Below are 20,654 nucleotides of genomic sequence, written 5' to 3'. Positions count from 1 at the left end.
AGGAAGTTGCAACAGGGCCTGTGAGAAAAATCCCCAGAAGAACAACAGTAAATCTCCCCAGGCAACCATTTGTTCAAAAGGGGGAAATTCCCCTCAACCCAGCCCTCAGAAGCAGCTTCTTCAGAAAGCTTAGAGAAGGTTAACTGGGGAAATCCCCTCTAAGACAACAGAACTGAACGGAAACGGAAAGCTGCTTCTGAGGCGAAATGCAACAGAGTGAGCCAATTAGTGGCTGCCTGGGGTGCTCTCCGTGAAAAGCCAGCCTGTGCCCCTGCCCACCTTTCCCAGGCCTTCCCTTCTGAGGGTAACCCGGAAGGGAACTGGCTGTCTCAGTCACTTGTCACCTACTCTGCCGAGCAGCCCCCCTCCAGGCCACTTCAACCCTTGCCTCCTGACTCGAGCCCCTGCTAAGCCAGATGCACTTTCCTTTCAGACCTCCTGGGAGTCCTTCCCCCACCCTTGGAGTGGAAAAGCCAGTGCAGTTGTCACTGAGTTTCTCTCACAGTCATGCTCCAGCAAAGCCATCAGGTTTTACTGGGTTCTAATCTAAATGTGACCTTGGGGTTACATTGCTTAGCTGCTGCTAAGCTCTAAGAGGCAGAAAACAATCCTTCTGACAAAGAGAAGGGGAAAAAAATCACTTGAACTTTGTCCTGTAAAGCGCTTAGAATGGAGCATCTGCAGGTCAGCTGAAGCAGAGAAAGCTGGAGAAGGGCCGGGGAGGAAGGCCTGTGTCTGCTCTGTGAATCCCTGACTTCTGGATTCAGGCAAGCCCCAGGACCCTGGTCACGACCCTAGCCAGCTCTCTATGGATCATCTCCTCTCGGGGGACATCTGTTTGGTGTTTACATAATATGTGACTTCAAGTGACCATTTCAAGGAAGATGACAAACATGACACCTTAAATTTTCTTTACCTTGTACTTATCTGAAATAGTTTTCAAACTTTGGAACAGAGGACACTGTTTCAAAAAGGAGACAGGATACTGGGTCTCAAACCCTACAAGAAAAGATGGTTTCCTAGAATGTAGGTTACTGGTAGCGTAGTGGCCAAAGTCTTTGCCTTGCATGCGCCCCGGGATCCCATATGGGTGCTAGTTCATATCCCAGCTACTCCACTTCCCATCCAGCTCTCTGCTTGTGGCCTGGGAAAGCAGTTGAGGACGGCCCAAAGCCTTGGGACCCTGCGCCCGTGTGGGAGACCTGGAGAGGTTCCTGGCTCCTGGCTTTGGATTGGCGCAGCACCGGCTGTTGTGCTCACTTGGGGAGTGAATCATTGGAAGGAAGATCTTCCTCTCTGTCTCTCCTCCTCTCTGTATATCTGACTTTGCAATGAAAATAAAAAATAAATCTTTAAAAAAATGTAGGTGACCTTTCATGGGGTCAGGATGCACTAGGGTATGATTCACAACTACATATTGGACTTTCACACATTTCTTGACTCCTAGAAAACAGTCCTTGGCAAAGCAACTTTTCTGCTGTCTTCAGGTGTGGTTCTTACTGTGATTCCTGTGGCTTTGTTAAGATTCTTTCTCCAAAAATTGTTAAGTTTATCAGTCACCTGCTTTTTCTAATATGCTTGCAAAAAGTCAGAACACTCCTTTCTCAGTTCGTATGTGTGCTAACAATTAGAACACTCCTTAAATTCATTTTGTATATGTAAATAATAATAATTACAATGATTACATTTAAACTATTAGCACAATTCCTACACTTGAAAATTCTCGAAAGGTGATCAATATACACTTGGGATATATTATTTCCATTTTTCATCTGAGAATGTAGGAGATACACAATTCTCAATTCCTAACAGGACTAAGGAATATGTCCGATTTCAGGAAAAGATTTCATCTGCTCTCAACAGTATGAATGTGAAACCAATTAAATGATAATGCATGTCAGCAAAAACCAGCCCTCTATGCAGGCACATTTGAAACAGATTCCAACATGGGTCTGACAGTAATAAATAAACTAATAAAAAAGGAAAGCATGGAGCAACGTTGATAAAAGTAAGCTGTTTGCCTTTGCCCTAGAAAGTTTATAGTGTTTTAAACAATTGTAAACATGTCAGTATGCGTGGATACCGTTCCCATAGCAGCATAGCAACAGTTAGGAGTTTCTCCAAACATACCGCAAGGAAACTAAAAATAGCTCATCTTCAAATTCAAAATACGTACATATATGTATTCAGATAACAGTTCACAAAACGAAGTGTGATCATAAGTTCTGCAGTTATCAATCTTTCACAAAAGCATGTCACAGGCAGCCTTAAAAACTGGAGAGTTCAGTACCTTTTAGAAATGGAGTGGAAACTGTAGGGTACTAGAGGGAAACATGAATGTGCCTCCAACTCCTTTTTATGATTTATTTATTTTTATTTTAAACTCAAATTTTACAGAGAGAAGGAGAACTAGAGAGAGAAGGCCTTCCAACTGCTCGCTCACTCCCCAGATGATTGCAATAGTCAAGTCTGGGCCAGGAATCTGAAGCTTCATCTAGGTCTCCCATGTGGGTGTAGGACCTCAAGCACTTGAGCCATCTTCCACTGCTTCCCCAGGCACATTAGCAGCGAGCTGAATCAGAAGTAGAGTAGCTGAGATTTGAATCAGTGCCCACATGAGATGCAAGCCATACGGCAGCAGCTTTACCTATTATGCCACAACACGAGCTACTCCTCATCTCCTTAAGTTTGCTTGCCAATATATATTTTTTCTAAACAAAATGTAAAATCAGATGTTATGCTTCCCTAATAAACTTACTTAAACTGAGAGCAACAGAAATAGTAATTGATGAATACTGGGTGTCAGTACTTATTTTTTTTTTACTTTCGTTGCTTGTATTTTTTTTATTTATATCCAAGAATTACAAGTATTTTGAAAACATCATCTAGTGGGAAATATTATTACCAAGGTTATATATAATTTGTCATACAAACTGAGGTACTTTAAAAGTAAAAGGGAGTGGTATTTATAATTACACTGGGAAAATAGCTATAAGCCAATACTGTCCCTGGTAGCCCCAGACAAATGACCATAAAATGTTACAAACAAGTATAATTGTCTTGAGGGCAAGGACAATGTTCTATTTGCTATCTTTAGCATCTACTATAGTGTTTTACATCTAGAAAGAATTCAATAATTGTCAAATTAATTAATTTTATCACTTGATTGGGTGTTTTTTCAAGATTTATTAAAAAAAGATTTACACATTTATTTACTTGAAAGGCAGAGTAACAGAGAGAGATAGGGAGAGATATATATATGGGGAGAAGTCTTTTATCCTTAAATGGTCACAATAGCCAGGGTTAGGCCAGGGTGAAGCCATGTGGGTGCAAGGGCCTAAGTCCTTGAGCCATCCTCTGCTGCTGTTCCAAACACATTATCTGGATCAAAAGCAGAGCATACAGAACACAAACCGGCACTCTAATGACTCTTAAAAGTATTTTAATACGTAACAGTAAGCCGTCTATGTTACATTTTTAGACCACAGTCCACATTAGGGTAAAATAAAATCTCATGCTGTACTACAGAGTGAATCTGACTTCATCATTTGATCCTTTCACTGAAAGTAACAAGGATAAATATGGAAAAGTAAAATATACTCATGAGTCATAAAACAGATAATTCTATCATTCTGGGATGGTTTATGAAAGCACTAAAGGAGGGTTAGAGTATGCATTCAGATAAGAAGCAATTGTATCAAGTTTATGATGATTATTACCCTGGTTTCATTTTTCTTTGCCTGGAAACACGGCTCCCAGGGAACCATACACAACAATCGTTGGAAGAGAACACGTGGATTGGGAGCAAAGCCATTGTCTTTCATGACATAGTGTTGAGAAGAGCATTAGCCATTGGTGCTCTCCCAGGCAACAAGGCAAGATCCTCTTCAGTGCATGTCCTGACCCGCAGGTAACCTGGGCAGTGCAGTACAAGAGCCCTTTTCCTATTTGTGGGGTCTCCAATTCTTGGTTTCTAAACTACATCAAAAGATGGCAGTGGGAGAGAGACCATATAGCCTAATGGTCAGAACCCCTGCTTCCCTTATCTGAGTAGCTGGGTTTGATATCCAGCTCCTGACTTCAGTTTCCTGCTAACACAGACCCTGGGAGGCAGCAGGTGGATGGGATTCCCCTATGATTGGGCCCCTGCTACCCATGTGAGACAGCCTGAGTTCAGGCTCCTGACGTCAGCCTAACCCAGGAGGCATTTAAGGAGTGAAACTGTAAATAGGAATTATGTTTCTTTTGTGTCTCAAATAGATAAATAAAAGACTCTTTAAAAGAATTTCTGAGGGACGTGATCTATGCTCTAGTGAAGCACTTAGGATCATCAGTGGAGAGGCAACAGATTGGGGAAGGCGGTGTTGCTTGTCGTTAGGATCTCAGATCCTGCAATCATGCTGTCTGTTCGGATTTCCAGTCAGATCACATAATGTTGTTCAATCTCCCTGAGCCCCAGTTTCTTCATCTTTCAAAGACAGAAAACAGTGATAGTACTTCTTCCAGGGTTGTTTGATGAGAATGAAATGATATTTATATAAAAACCCAGTCCGTGAATATGTGTATATGCTATACTACTGTCCAGATCTAGACAAGAGCACTATGGGGAGGAAAAAAGACTACTTTGTGATTAAGTGCAAAAATTATGCTTTTATGTTCAAATCAATCCAATTTTTTATTCAAATCAATCCAAATGTGTATACCAGTACCAGAAGAACCTATGAGACCTTAGCCTCTAATAGACTAGATTATACTCTAACTTCCTTCACAGAATTCAGTATCAACAAGAGGGCTTTGTATTTCATTATTTTTATCATTATCATTAAATTCTTCCAAACTCTGGCTAGTTTGTGTGGTAGACTATGACTAGCCACTCCATTTCAGGGGAGACTGGAGGCCTATACCAAAAGATTATTTCTTCTTTAATATCTGTTTTAGAGGCTAGGAAAGGTTCCAGAGAAGTGAATTTCTTGACAGAATTATGTAAGATTTTATATCTAACAAATTTCTGGTGTCAGAAGGTGGGAGTGGGGTGGGGGAATAAGCTCTTTATAAATATCAAATCATGTTTTTATCTACAAAGACTGTGCCAGTTGGTTAAATAGAGCCAAATTCTGTTCAGCTTGATAATTACTGAATTTGACATTCATAGAGGCTCTTTTTTTAATTCTGGGAATAAGAAATCCACAAACTCATTAAATTATGAAATGTTTCAACCCTATTATCCCAGTACAATTACTCCATGGATTGCACTGCCTCAGGAAGTCTATGGGACAGCTCCTGATATTTAGAAAGATTCAATAATAGGAATTTGGTTCACATAAAAGCTACTGCAATATGATTTTAAAAACTGGAATTGAACATTAATCCACCTAATTCAGAGTTTTAGATACTGATTCTAAGTAAAGATAGTATTACTTGTACCCAACCCAGAATCTCTGTCCAACAAATCTCTCCTGATATTCAGAGTGATGGAGAGCAAAGGAAACAGGAATTAAATTTATTTAAGAATATTCAGAGGCAAGAGACTTAGCCACAACATTCGTTTACTTCTTTTAAATGACAATACCAACAACTTTTTTATGTGGCAGTATTTGCCATTTATTCCTTAGCCACATATGAGTATTTCCCATAAAACAGGAGTTTCTAATGAAATTTTTACTATTCAGTGCATTTAATAAACTGTGAAAGTCTAAACAGCACCTAGATTTTCTTAGTGCCCTGAATTCTTCAAGCCTCTCCTATAATGTCCGCATACTGATGACTAGGACAACCATGTGATACAGAAGGATACAGGACTGAGAGCTGGAGACATCCTTTCCTGTCAAAATCACAGCTCAGGAACTCACTATGAACATGAGTGCTGCCCCTTTGGCAGTGAAATATATTGTTAGAGATTAGGAAATTCATATGGCCTCAAAATAGCACCCCAGCCAGTACCTCTTAATTACAAAGGGGAAAAAGATATCTGTATTAGTCCATTTTTGGTACTGAAACAAAATGCCTGAGGCTAAGAAAGGAGAGAGGTTTATTTCGCTTGTGATTTTCAGGCTTCAACTTCAAACAGCACAGCACTGGCCCTTCTGAAGGTCCCTTGGAGTGCAACACTACAGGAAGCTAAGACGACTGGGGAATGGCCAGGCTTGTTCTTTGAGAACAACACTCTCAAAAGAACCCACTCATAGGGTTTCATGGATTTTTTCCTAGCGCTTGTCCCTAGTGACATGGTATTCCCATTTTCCTAAAGGGCTTACCACCACACCAAAGACCAGCATATGAACCCTTGAACCAAGCCACATCCAAACCATAACAACATCAGCACTGCGGAGAAATCTGGAAGACATCACTTTAAAATAATGATCAATGATGAGCAAACTGACTTCATTCCATCCATGCCAGCAGATACCTTCCCAACCTGATGGCACTGTCTTGAGGAAGACATTGAGAGGCTAAATATGGTGCTGATGCTATCTCATTTTGGCCAACAAGTCATGAACATGTTGGTGTCCACTCCTGTGGTAGAAGACCTCTCCTAGGTGGCTCTAAGGTTTTCCTGATCAATGTCAAAGAGACTGGGGTCTTTGAAGTTAGTACAATCAAGATGGCTCTACTGACTAAAAAGAAATAAATGGTGTGCTTATTTGAGCCAAACGAAGAACAGTAGGCTGTTACCAGTTAGGGCAGGGTTGCAAAAGTGAGGTAAACCCACCTGACTTCACAGACTGCCCAACAGATTATTTGAAGTAATCAAGGCACCACTTTTGAGATCACCTAACTGAGTTCATAATCAGATATCTGACAGAAGGAAAATTTTCAGCTACCAGCTTGTGGCCTGGGAAAGTAGTCGAGGACAGCCCAAGGCCTTGGGACCCTAAACTGCGTGGGAGATCCAGAAGAAGCTCCTGGCTTCAGATCAGTTCAGCTCCTGCCGTTGCAGCCACTCAGGGAGTGAACCAGTGGACGGAGGATCTTCCTCTCTGTCTCTTCTCTCTATATATCTGGCTTTCCAATAAAACTTTTAAAAGCTTAGAAAATTAAAGCTAACTCATTTAAATAGTACCAATAGTGGCAAAGTGTACCTCCTTTAAGGCTCACTTTGTGCTTACATGTCACCTTTCCCAATTTAGGGACTGTTTCTTTGTGTTATTTTTCTCACACAGTTTCTTTTCCCTTCCTTTTATACCATTTACCCCAACTCACAAGTGTTTTATTCATTTGGCTGTCAGTGTGCTGTTGTAGGAAAGGGATTGGCCTATCTTTCTTTTTCATACCATTAACCCCAATGAATCAGGATGTTTCTGACTTGTGCATCAATGCATTATCAACTTCTAACAGGGAGTCTGGCACATGGAGGCATTCAATGAATATTTGTTACATAAATAAATCAGTGCATTAATGAGTAAATGAGTATATTTCATCTTTTGAAATATTCCAAGTTATTTGGATTCAAGTCTAGAAAGAATACAAAGAAAGTAATTATCCTTCCATGTCATGGCTAAAAGTCAATCATTTTTAAGTCGTAAGTGGTTCATATCCCATAATCTTAGTTCTGAAGGCAACTCTAAAATAGAGTTCCAAAATGCTTTGAGTGCTGGTGTCTTATTGGGATAAGTATATGTCTCCCAATAAGACTTCTAGAAGAATAATACTAATTTGAATGTATACTTTGTGGTTGTTTAAATAAGCTATGTCATTTAAAAACAACCATGATTCATTGCTTCGGAATCCTACACACTCCAAACATCTCACGTAACACATGGAGAGAAAGGTTCTCACATCTTCTTTACTTTAGAAAACTCCTTGGTCAGGGCAGCATTTGGCACAGCAGTTCAGACACCTGCTTTCAGAAACTGACATTCCTTATACAGGATGCCTTGAGTCTTGACTCCATTTCCGATTCCAGCCTCCTGTTACTGTACATCATAGGTGACATCAGGTGATGGCTCCAGTAGCTGGATTCCTGCTACCCATGTTAGAAACTTGGATAGTTTCCAGGTTCTGCCTGGCCCAACCATGTCCAGTGAAGGTTTTGGGGAAAAAATCAAATGCATGAGAGACCTCTCTGTCTCTCTCTATATATCAACCTGCCTTTCAAAAAAGTTGAAAATAAAAAATTTAAAAAATTTTTTAAAAAGAAGGCACCCTGATTCGCTGAGCCCCATGAAGGCCCCACAGCTGAATAGAAAATAAGTTGGCTGTAATGACATCCTTAGAAACGCAAACATCCACAGAAAGAACAAAGATCAGTTGAGTTTCTTGTGTCTCTGCTAGGATAGCCATCCTTCTTTTGGCTTCCTATTTTGTCACTTCCCTCATTTCTGACTCCAGTTTACTCTTCTGAGGAAGTAGAGGGGTCAGGCTAGAAATATAAAGTTTGAATTGTCTGTGTCTTGTAAATACTAACATTTGAGATTTGGAAAAACAAGCATCTTTTGCTGCTGTATTTTAAAACATTTCAATGCATTTTTGGTGCTAGCCACATGGACTTTTTATTATGTGCCTTTCAAGTGAAAGGAAGAGATGGCGATATCTTCCTACCCACTAAAGTCTAAAGGACCAAGCATTGCACAGTCTGATTCTTGGCCTTCACCAGTCCCAGATCAGGCTTCATATACTACTGCCAAGGCTTCAACTCACACTAGACAACACCATCCTAATTTTAACAGATTTAACTTCTGAATAAGACCAAGAAGAAATTAGGACTAATCTTGGAAAAATATAAATTGCCGACAAAAACATTTTGGGTTTGGAGCAGATGGTACAGTTCAGGATTGTTGCTGGTGGCCAGTCTACAGTGATATACACAACAGTGAAGAATTAAGCCAATTGCTTGCCATTACCCATCTTTCCTGTTCAGAAAACATCTGAGGCCGCTGTTGTGGGTAATGGGTAAAGCCACCACCTGTGATGTATGGGAACAAATTTGAGTCCCGATGGCTCCATACCCAATTCAGCTCCCTGCTAATGCTCCTGGGAAAGCTGCAGAGGATGACCCAAATTCTTCAAGCGGGAGATCTGGAAGACCCTCTTGGCTCCTGTCTTTGAATGGTTCCAAAAGTTGGGGCCATATGGGAAGTGATCCAGTGGATGCAAGGTCTCATTCTCTCTGTCTCTCCCTCTCTATGCAATTCTGTTTTTCAAATAAATAAATAAATCTTAGAAAGAAAGAAAGAAAACATCTAAGGTGAGTATTTGGCACAGCAGTGCCAACACCATTTGGGTCTCCTGTATCTCACATTGGAGTGCCTGGGATTGAGTCCTGGTTCCACTTTGAATTCTAGCTTCCTGAGATGTGCACCCTGGGAAGTCACAGGTAGCTTGATCTCTGCCCCCATTTCAGACACTTGAATTAAGTTCCCAGCTCCTTGCTTCAGTCTGCTCCAGCCCCACCTATGGCAGACATTTGGGAGTGAATAGGCAAATGGGATGGGATTCATTCTCTCTCTCTTAAAAAAAAAATTAAAGAAAAAAATATAAGTAAACATCTCTTGACATTGCCTGGAGATTTTCAGGTTAAGTAAAGTAGTTATGCATCCCTTTGTCTGGGAGAGAGATGTTCCAGACCTCCAGTGGCAGCCTGAAACCATGGATAGTGCTGAACCCTATATACAAACACTGTAATACGTCAATGGTTTATCTGATCACTGAGACAGCCACTATGTGATTAATGGGTGAGTAGCATGTACAATGCAAATATGCTGGATAAAAGGAGTGGCCAATGTTCTGGGCAAGACAGAGAGGGATGGCCAAGACTTCATCACACTTCTCAGAACTGAGTATAATCTTAAACTTATGAATTGTTTGTTTCTTGAATTTTTCATTTAATAGTTTCAGACTGCAGTTGACCATGGGTAACTGAAATAATGGGAACTTGAACTGCAAGAGCCTATCACTAGAGCAAAGAACAAATGGAAGTTATTTGCCAAAAGGAATGTGTTGATTGTGTGACCAACATCACCCAAGTGAGACACAACCAGAGTATGACAGAGCCAACCAGATGTTTTAAAGAGCTAGCTAGCATATATAGCACTACATACGGCAAGTCTCACTATCCCACATGGCTTGCTGCACAGCCTAGGGAACAGTTAACAGCTACAACTTAATGCCTCCTGCATCTCAGACTTCACTGATAACTTCTTCAATGTCTAGTTTGTGAATAAAAATTTTATATCCTCACTATTTTCTTTAAACTTGCTTTCCATGGTCATAGTGAGATAAAGCAAAAAAATAGGATAGACTTTGATTCAATGTACTGAACCATATTTTCATTTTTATAGCAAAATTTATCTTTAAAAATGTTATTCATTTATTTACTTATTTGTCATTTTTTGCTCAAAAACATTCTGTTGAGTGAGAGAGATGAAAGTAACCTAACCAAGGTGTCCAGGTATTAACTGACCAGGGGCTCTGAGCAGTGATATCACTTTAGCTTCATCATCAATTTTCATACTTCATACCCACCAGGCATGCCAGGTTCAAAAGGATTAGAGCTTCAAAATCACCCTACTCCTTTCTATAGCAGCTGGTGCCTGTATAGGTCCAGTCTTCCACAAAAATGAGAGCTTGAACTATACCCTTATGTCTAAGCTGTCTGTACTCTTCTGGCATCCCTCTTCTCTCGCACCCCAGGAAGAAAGGGATGATGGACAGAGGCAGGCAGTTCTGGAATTGCAGCACCAGGCGAATCTTTGTAGGGTGATCTCGAGCTCCAGGCCTCAATCCACCTCTCCAGAATCTGCTGAGAACTCTTGATTGGAGTGAGTCAGACAGCCCAGTGGAACTAGAGGGTGGACCACTAACTTAATGATTTGTTATCCAATTTGTATTTGAAGAGGAATTTATTGGTTTCTGCTTCATCATCTTATGATTTGCCAACTAATATTTAGCAGGACTTTTAATTCCACTAGAGTATTTTATATGCACTTAAAAATTATTTTATGATATCTTGTTGGTTGCTCCCCATTCTCCAATTTATCACTTAATTTTGGAATTTTAGGGTGTGTTAGTTGGGGTAACACTGTGTTCAATATCATATTCCATACTAAAACATGCTAGACATCTTTTGTTAGGTTATTTCTCCATGGCAAGCAATGCCTGTGTCATACAAAGGTTTGGTCTTTGTTCAAGGTATGTGTTAGCAGTACCTCTATTCTGTGTATCTTCCTTATCTAAGATTCAGACTACCACCCTACGGCTGAAGAAATAGCTCCTACCTGAAACTTGTTGTTCTCAGAACAAGAAAAATAATAACAGTGTACTCAGGCAATAGCTCCTAAAAGTTTCTCCTAGAATATGGTCTATTTCACTTCTGCTTGCGTTCCATTAGCCAAAACAAGTTATAAGGCCAAACCCAGTAACAAGGGACAGTAAGTAAACTCTTCCTTCAGGGAAGCTCACCAATGGGACCCCAGGCAATTGGCTGAGGACTAGGGGAATACAATCTACCAAACAAGAGAATTTTGGTTTTTGCACACTTACTAGCCAAATGCAAATGTTCATTGTGTGTAGGCAACTTTTTCAGGTAAAGATCCAAGCTATTTCCTTCTTGTGGTTCCACCATGTGCATCCCACTGGCAGATAGGGAAAGAGAAAATGAAGAAGCCTCGCTCACTTTGTAAAAGTTTGAGTCTACAAGAGGCACATATCCTTTCATCACATGCTGCTGATGACCACATGAATGTCAGAAGCTGGGGAGAGAGGACAGGCTGAGACTTGTAGCCTTTGCTTTGGAAGCCACCTCTGAGCAAGCCCACTATGGAAAAGGGAGGATCAACTGTTGGTGAATGTCAGCCACTTCTACTATACAAAACCCAAACTTGCTATCTTGGTGTGCTTCTTTTCTATACCCACTTTTACTGAAATTGAAAAAAAAAATTCAGATTCTTGGTATCTAAGTGTTTTGTTCTGTTTTTAATGCAGATCCTATTAACTCAAAAACATCATGTCCCTTGTCTAAGTAAATATTCTACCATGTTCCAAATATCAAGTACACAAAATTTTTGATAGTTTAGAAGAAAAAGATTGTTTCATAGTTCGCCTATTTTTTTTCCAACTGGGGTTATATAACTGCTATCATAAGTTGCAATAGTCTCCAAACCCCTGAATTTGCACATGTAATAATTTAGTTGCTCAACTACCCAAGTGAAAAGAACCAGTGGTCATTTATAAGCACAGTTAATGTGAGTAGCAAGAGGGACCTCACCAAAATTAGAGATGCAAATCTGAAAACTGACCTCAATGATCAGAAATGAGTAACTAGAAATAGCTGCTTCTCAGTCAACAGAAAATTTATTTGCTACCCACTAACCCCAAGTCCCCAACTAACTTCCACCTATTTTGTAGACTGAGTGCTTCACTTTTGCCTTCTCCAAACCTTCTGATGGTGGTCCAGTTGCACATGATTTATAGCCACAGTCATGAGCTCCCAGAAAGCTTTGTTTTACTTCTTTAATAGTTTTGTTTTTGTCTTGTACTTCACTAGTTTCTACATAGACCTTCTCTCACCTTCTAAATAACTAACCCCTTGAAAACAGTATTGATATCGTAACATTCACCTGGCACATAATTAAAACCTGATACCTATTTGAATTAGGTCAAGTTACAAATGCATCTAGGCTCAAATCCTGCAAATGGAGATCATTTTTAGATGGTGTTTCCACTAGGTAAGCTGCAGGATGCCCTCATAGTATTTGTGAGGTCAGGCATGCGGAGAGGGCTAATTCCCCTCTCATACCTCCTACAGTTCCTTCTTGCTCCACACCAGGGTCACTGACATCACTGAATCTTGTTTCTACAGCTTCGTATATTAAAAGAGGAACTCAAGAAGGAAAGCGAATTCTTGCCGTGCTTTCAACCTTAGTTTCCTTGTTTCCTTTCTTGGTTTCCGGGCTGATCCTGTGGCAGCCCATTGCAAAGTGCTGTTAGGCTCTCATAATGAAGCTCCTACAAATAAAGCTTTCTGAAACCTTTGTGGTCTCTTCTTAGCCCCATTCACATTCAAAGGCCAAAAGATCATCCTGCTGATCCTCTCAATTCTGCGGCTAATTGGAGCCTAAACGCAGAATCTATTGTGAGATTATACATATATCTCAGCAATGTCATGAAGAAATCAGAATCCTGATTTTGCATCAATGGAGAAGAAGGAATCATAGGATGTACCCTAATACGGACAAACCACATCATCCTCTCATTTTACTCCCAATAAAGAATGAGTAGACTGCTACCTTTAACATCTTCTCTGAACCTGAAAGTAGGAGTCCCTAATATAAACAGGAGGTGGCCATCATTTCCTGTATGCCACAGACAAGGTGTGCAACTTAAGCCATCCCTATCTAATTTTTCAGACTTAGTTGCCAACATACTACCTCTGGACTAGATGTAAAATCTTATCCAGTGAATGAAGTGAGATTTTTTTGCTTCCATTTTTCACTTGGAAGATGCACCAAAATACACATGACATCCTAATCAGACAGATTTCCATTTATTTTTTAATGTGACTAGAATACTCTTAGCGTCACCCCTTGCCGTTGTCTCTTCAGGTGCTTACCCTGAGCAGAAAGATGGGTTTCCACTTTACTACTTCAGACCTCAGTAAAGGAAATAATGGTCTCTACTAAAAAACAAAAACAAAACCAAGAAAAATGTTTTAATTTTAGAGCTCTATTTGGGATAAAGGGTACTGTTGTTTGGCAAGATGTTCTAATGGGCTTCTCACAGTAGGAGTTAGGGCATTATCTAACAACAGGAGTGAGCAACTAAAAGTGTTCTGCATAAAAAATTTACAAATCTATCTCCCTTGTGGGAACATGAATTTGGGTAGATATTTAGAGCAAAAAAAAGTTTCTCACCCTTAATTTGCAGTACTCAGTCTCTCAGAAATGTTGGTTGTGTGTGTGTGTGTGGGGGGGGAGAGTGTGTCTTAGTGGGAGAAGTGGAGATGAAGGAAGATGTTCTCACAGTCACCCATCCAGAGCCAGTCAGAATAGGAAGCTTGCACACATGTTAGCAATGAAGAAATCTCACACTGGCTCTGGATGACTGGAGCTTAATATTGACTGTCCTCTTGAACTCCCCATAGGGCTATTCTCTACTGAATAACTCAGACCTTGGGAAATGCTGCTGAGCTATCACTAGACTTTGAGGTCAGACCAAAGGGAACATCTGGAACTGATCTTAATAGTATTTCTTCTTTTGGTAGTGTTTCATCCTGAAGCCAGCTGGTTCGGCACTAAGAAGAAGACACAGTGAAGAGATCTCTTGGGTAGCTTAACGGTTCATTCTTCCTCCCCTTTTAGACCAGAAGAGAAGAGTTTTTCTTTTAAGGGTAGTGGCACCGAGGAACAGGATACATGTACCAAGAAAACTGAAGCAGCAGCTGCTCTCAGAGAGGAGACATGGATGTTGTTGTAACAATGTGGTAAGGTGAAGACAGGACTGTTTGTCTTAGTGATTCTACCTTGCTCCACTAGGACGTGCCTGTTTCAGTCGAGAAGAGTATGATCCCATCCCCAAGAGAGCAAACACAGAAAAAAAATCGTAGACCTTGGAATGGCTTGCAGCCCTCCAAAAAGCCATAAGCATATCGTATAGCTATAGTAGATAAACATATCGAATAACTGTAGTGTTTAAATTTCATGGGAGGGGTGAAAGTTAGGGTGGAATACAATTTCAGGAGAGAAAAAACCTGAAGAGTCTACTTAGTAGAAGTGATAGTTAAAAAATTGAGGAACAATGTACTAGAACAATCAGATTTGCTTTCAGTTTTACATTATCCACGTCTTTCTGAAATTCCCTCTTGCTATTTGCTTTTGCTTGGAAACAGAAAGGGTTTGTTTTAGATGGGGTATAAGGGAACTTAGCCTCCTTCATGTTATCTCCCAGCTGGTGCTACCCATAGAGAACAGCAAGAGGCCTGGGCGCCAAGAACAAGCAGTAAAGAAGCAAGAACCTAAGGCAAAGGCTTAGAACCTTAGAAGGCTGAGAACCACAATTCTTTTTGTGGGTTTCACACAAATTTCAGTCCCTGGACAAGCAGCATAGCATCACTGGGAACTTGCTAGAATCAGACACTCTGGGGACGAGCCCCGGTCATCCAGTTTAACAGGGATCTAGAGACAAATCTGACGTTCCCTCAAGTTTGAGAGCCAGTGGGTTACAGGCAGGTGATCCAAGAGAGTGGGGAGCTAGCTAATATTTCAGGGAGAGAAGGAAAGAGAAAAACATCCATAAAAAGCTTCCATTTTCTAGGCTTTTTTAAAAAAATCATGTTTAAAATGTTTCTTTTAGATCTTAGTAATATAAACAATGCTCAGTTTCGTAACTCTGCAGTCAACTCTGCTAAGTGAATGCAGTCTGCTTGAAGTTGCTAATTAAAGTCATGTAAGTAAGGCATGAAAGGCAGGCAAGTCAAGGACATAAATCTGACTTGCCCTGGCTGGTTCTGGTATCTTCACTGATCACATTCAGCCAAATAATCAACAATCACCTTATTTTGTGCTGTGCATAAATGGCAAACATGTCACAAGGTATGCTTAATCTATACCAGAAAGATTAAGTTATTGACCCAACAAAGGGAAATCAACTTTTAACTATTCAGGATCACACCACTGCTGAAGGGCATGATCCAAACTCAAAGGTCCTATTTCTGCCTAAGCTTACAAATGATCAAGTTCAACTTTATTTTTGCTTTTTAAATTACGTTCTTCATTGAATTTATAACTTGAAGGTTTTTTTCCCTACTTAGAAAGTATTCAAAATTTGTCCTGAAAACCTATTATCCAACAAATTGGTAAGTCCACATTTCAGTTTGCTCTTGTAGGCCGCTGCCAAGAGTATGAAGTTTAAAAACCTCAGGCTAAAACCCAGGTTCCCTACAATACTTCTTTCAGAGTTAATATGCCAGACACCTACCCATCATGGGCTAACTAGGTAAGCGTGACTTTCCAGTAACTCCAGTGCTAGTCCTGGATTGCACTATGAAGCTAGACTCAAAAGGAACATACACTGAAGCTTCTTTACCTTACCATAACTAAAGTCAAGCTTCTAGAAAAACTTGTTCACCGTGATTTATATCTCGAATACAATAATTAAGCCTCCATATTATTCTTGATTTACATCTAGTATGACCTTGCATTAAAGTGTTTTCATTGCCCTGGTAAGGAGGTAGCTCAAATGGACCTAAACATTTGTTGAATTCCTTCCTACTGCCAAGGTGTAAGCAATCAAAACTGTTTCTAAAAAGTATGGACATTATTGACCCCCTTCTCTTACTGAGGTTAATAAAATGTATTTATAAATAACTTCCCCTTGGGTCAAAAGCTATTTGCTGGCCTCTATCATGTGCTGAATTTCAGGTTCTGTGAGTTCTTGGTCATTACTTATTTGGAAGCTACTAGCAGCTCTCTTGTGCACTGTTTAATCAGATGCCTTTGTAGATGCACAGAGATGTGCCTGAATCCGGGGCTCTCTTCCAGGCCACAGCTGTTGGCTGATCTGAGAGCTAATCAGGATCTGCTTTAAAGAGCTTCAAGGTGTCCGTCTGTCTCTATTTATTGGCAACCAAATGTTTTGCAGAGTTCTTAAACATCCTTTTTTTTTTTTTTCCCAGACAGGTAAGCAAGCAAGGCATTAAGCATCCTATTATAATTAGTGAGATGTAAGGTAAGTTTTTCTAAAATTCGTTTTTATTATTTGCAACACTGAATCAGTCAAATAATTCACACTTCATGGCAGGCATAATCGTTACGAACATTTCTTAAGGCTCTCCAAGCTTTCTCTCCACAGACATACATTTCATTCAAACTAAGAAGTGCTTCCTAGTGGAGCCTCTGTTTGAAAACAGCCCTGGCTTGGAACAAACTGCAGATAGCCAAATTAAGTCATATCACCAAAGGTAAATCTGAGACCTGAATAATAAGTGCTAATATTTTGGGGGGCACTTAGTATTTGCCAGGCACAGACCTAAATGTTTTCTGTGTATTTATCTGGATGTCACAACTACCTGATGATACAAGTGTTCTCATTTCTCATTCACAGATGAGGGAAGTGAGCTTCAGAAAAGGGAAGTGACTTGCCCAAGACTGCACTGCTGATGTGGTCAGGAGGGTTAACAGGAGTTCCAAGCTGCAACCTGGGCAGATCTCCCCTTCCCTCACTCTTTTATCTCATCATCTCCTACTCAACCTCCTTTCAGTCTTGATTTTCATCCTTTGGGGTTGATTAGGCTTCAGCCCTGTTTGTTTTCAAGCTCCTTTGTTTCCCCGACTGGCACTCTGATAGCCACATCCCCGACCCTGGTTGGAGTCACACAGAAAGCCCAGACATCTGACACACACTGGTCACGCCTCCTCCTATTGGTGATTTACATCACACTGTGCTTAAGCTGCGTGCAGGAGCATTATCTCCCACTGCAATCAGTAGCCCATAGGGTGTAAATGTGCTCCCAGTCCTTGGCAACATGGGGAACATTAAGTACTCTAGCATAGTAGAAGCAACTTAATTTCTTGACTGCCTACATGAAAGATGAGACAAAGGCTAACATGTTTGGGCTCGTGTTTCAAGCTGATGGCTCATCTGACACACTGAGGACTTCTTGGGGAGGAGCTGCCCAACCCCTCACCCCCTACACCCACGGCAAGTCAGACTGGCAGCGCACTTCCAGAACACCAAGCTGAATTCCTATTAAAGGCATGTGGCTACCGCTTCTGCCTTTTCCCCCTTAGCCGCGATGATACAAATTCCAGGTACAGGGTATCTGACACATGTGTCCTGACTTGAAGAGCCTGCACTATTTATTCATTATCATTAGCTTCTAAAGACTGCAAAAGAAAAAAAAAAATCCAAAAAGCCTGTCCATAAATAGTAAACACACTGTCTTCTCCCTAACACCCCCCTCCGCCCCACCACCAGCACACACCAACCACTTGAGTCAAGAGCAACTGTAGGCAGCAATTGCTTCTCCTTCGACATTTGTTCAGTTGAGACCATCCCAGGGTCTGCTTTATCTCCCAAAGACCAAAGCCATGGAGAGTTCTATTGTGGAATAAGCCTGGAACGGGTTTACATTTGCCAGATGACTTGGACCACATTGAGATTATTGTCCAAAACTTACTGGAAAAATGTTTCCTATCACATTCAGGGGACTTGGGGATTTAACTTAAAGAACAAGCGCAAAGCCAGGCTCCTCGTGTGTTTGAACTGTGGCATAAATAATTTCCCCTCATTCCACAGTCCACATGGATTTACGGTCCCTGCCGTGAACCTGTGGAGGTAAGAGCCACAGTTGAAGGCTCCTGTCTTCCCGCGACATTTTAACTAGCTTATTCTGGAAGATTCTTGGACATCAATTATTTTCTTTTAAAAGATTCAGTGGTAAATATTTTCAGAAATACTAATGACAGCCAGTTCGGGGGACAATTTTTCTAAACACACTGTAACAAAACTGGTAATTTTAGCTAAATCACACCCTGTCCTTCAGACACTTTACTCAGATTTTTCTTTACTACAGTGAATCCGTATTTGCAACATGGAAACTTGCAGAGACTAGCCAAGCCAGCTGTACCCTAATGACCCATTGTCTAAAAACAATTGTTTCCTTCAACATACACCTTTTAAATATGTTTTATCAATGACAACCTCCAATAATCAACTTGAATATTTCAGTGGCAGCACTTTCTGGGCTTTCATATTGAGGTAACTAATGGCATTCATAGATTTAGGAAATGACAGAATTCCTAATAATAAATGAGAAAAAAGAGAAAAGAAAATATATTTCCTCATAGGATGGCAGAGTACTTTCCTAAGACTTAATTAAGCACTGAACTTAGATTCTAAGGGACTTAACATATGGGGTATTTTATGCCTCATCTTTCATATTATCCAGTGTATACTTATTTATACTTTTTATGTGCCAATGCTTGATAGACTTTTCTAATGCTAGCCTTTTCACTTCAGATGTTCAGAAAATTTTCTAAATTTTATAAACTGTGTACTTTTTAAAAAAAAATCTAAAAGTCTGATTTAGATCCAGCATGATGGCACAATCGGTTAATCCTCCCCCTGCAAATGCCAGGACCCATAGAGGTGCAAGTTTGTATCTCCCAGCAGCCCCACTTCCCATCCAGCTGCTTGTGGTAGAAAACAGTGGAGAATGGTCCAAAGCCTTGGGACCCTGCACCCATATGGGAGACCCAGAAAAACTCCTGGTTCCTGACTTCAAATTAGCTCAACCGAAGCCGCTGTGGTCATCTGGGGAATAGACCAACGGATGGAAGATCTTTCTCTGTCTCTCCTTTTCTTTGTAAATACGTCTTTCCAATATAAATAAATAAATCTTAAAAGAAGAAAGGCAAGTGGAGTAGCTGGAATACAAACTGGTGCCCATATAGGATCCCAGTGCATGCAAGGCAAGAACTTTAGCTACTAGGCTACCACGACAGGTCCTGGAAGGTGATTTTTTTTTTTTAAAGATTTATTTTAGTTAGCTTAGTTTTTATTGGAAAGTCAGATATATAGATATATATAAGGAGGAGGAGAGACAGAGAGGAAAATCTTCAGCCCGTTGATTCCCTCCCCAAGTAGCCGCAATGGTCGTAACTGAGCTGCTCCAAAGCCAGGAGCCAGGAACCTTCTCCGGGTACCCAACGCAGGTTCAGGATCCCAAGGCTTTTGGCCGTACTCAACTGCTTTTGCAGGCCACAAGTAGGGAGCTGAATGGGAAGTGGAGCAGCCAGGATTAGAACCAGCGCCCATATGGGATCCCAGCACTTGCGAATCAAGGACTTTAGCTACTAGGTTACCATGCCTTCATTTTTTTCACTTGGCAGCCTATCTTTTCCAACTTCTTTGTGAGTGCATGCATAATGTAGATTACTATTCTCACATTTGTATTATTTCACATACAGCTGCATAAAGCATTTTTCTCACATACTCATAAATAACAAATAGACTTTCCACCATTTTAGCTCCTCCATCATTCAATTCAAGATAAACATATTTTGCCTTGAGATTGTATTGGTATTTGCAAGAAAGTCAAGTTTTGTACTTAGGCTCTACAAACAAAAGCCACAGCAATTCAGAGTAAGGAAATGTGTTACTGTATTTCTCAATGGTGAATGCATATCTGTCTTGATCTAAATTTGGGTTCTAGTCCCTAGGACCCATCTTTATACATTAAGCATTCCTTCTTTCACTTAACAAATATGGATTGGATCACAGATAACCATAAATATTGTCTTTAGTGATATTGGAATTAAATAGAAGAGATCTCTAAGTTGCTTCTACAAGAAAAGTAGTGACAAAATGTTAGGGAATTAAGAAACAGCAGTTACCACCAGGGAGAGAGGAACTCTACAGAGGAAAGTGGTTTCTAGTAACTTTTTCATCAAGGTACAAACTATTCATGCAGTTATTTCAAAACAACAGAAAAACACAAGTAAGTGGGATGGAAAGGAAGCAAGACAGAACATGAGTTGATCAAGTAAACATTGGGTGGCATAAATACATGGTGCTTCATTACACTAGAGTGTCTGCTTTAAATGTGCTTGAAATTTTGCATTATAAACCGTTAGGGAGTAGGTTTTTGGCATTAGTGGTTAAGTCACTGCTTGAGTCACCTCATCCCATCCCCAAGTGTCTGGGTTGGAGTCTCTGCTCTA

This window comes from Ochotona princeps, chromosome 8 (genome assembly GCF_030435755.1).
Source record: "Ochotona princeps isolate mOchPri1 chromosome 8, mOchPri1.hap1, whole genome shotgun sequence".
NCBI lineage: Eukaryota > Metazoa > Chordata > Mammalia > Lagomorpha > Ochotonidae > Ochotona > Ochotona princeps.
The sequence above is the reverse complement of the archived record's forward strand: the minus strand, read 5'-3'. Positions refer to the sequence as shown.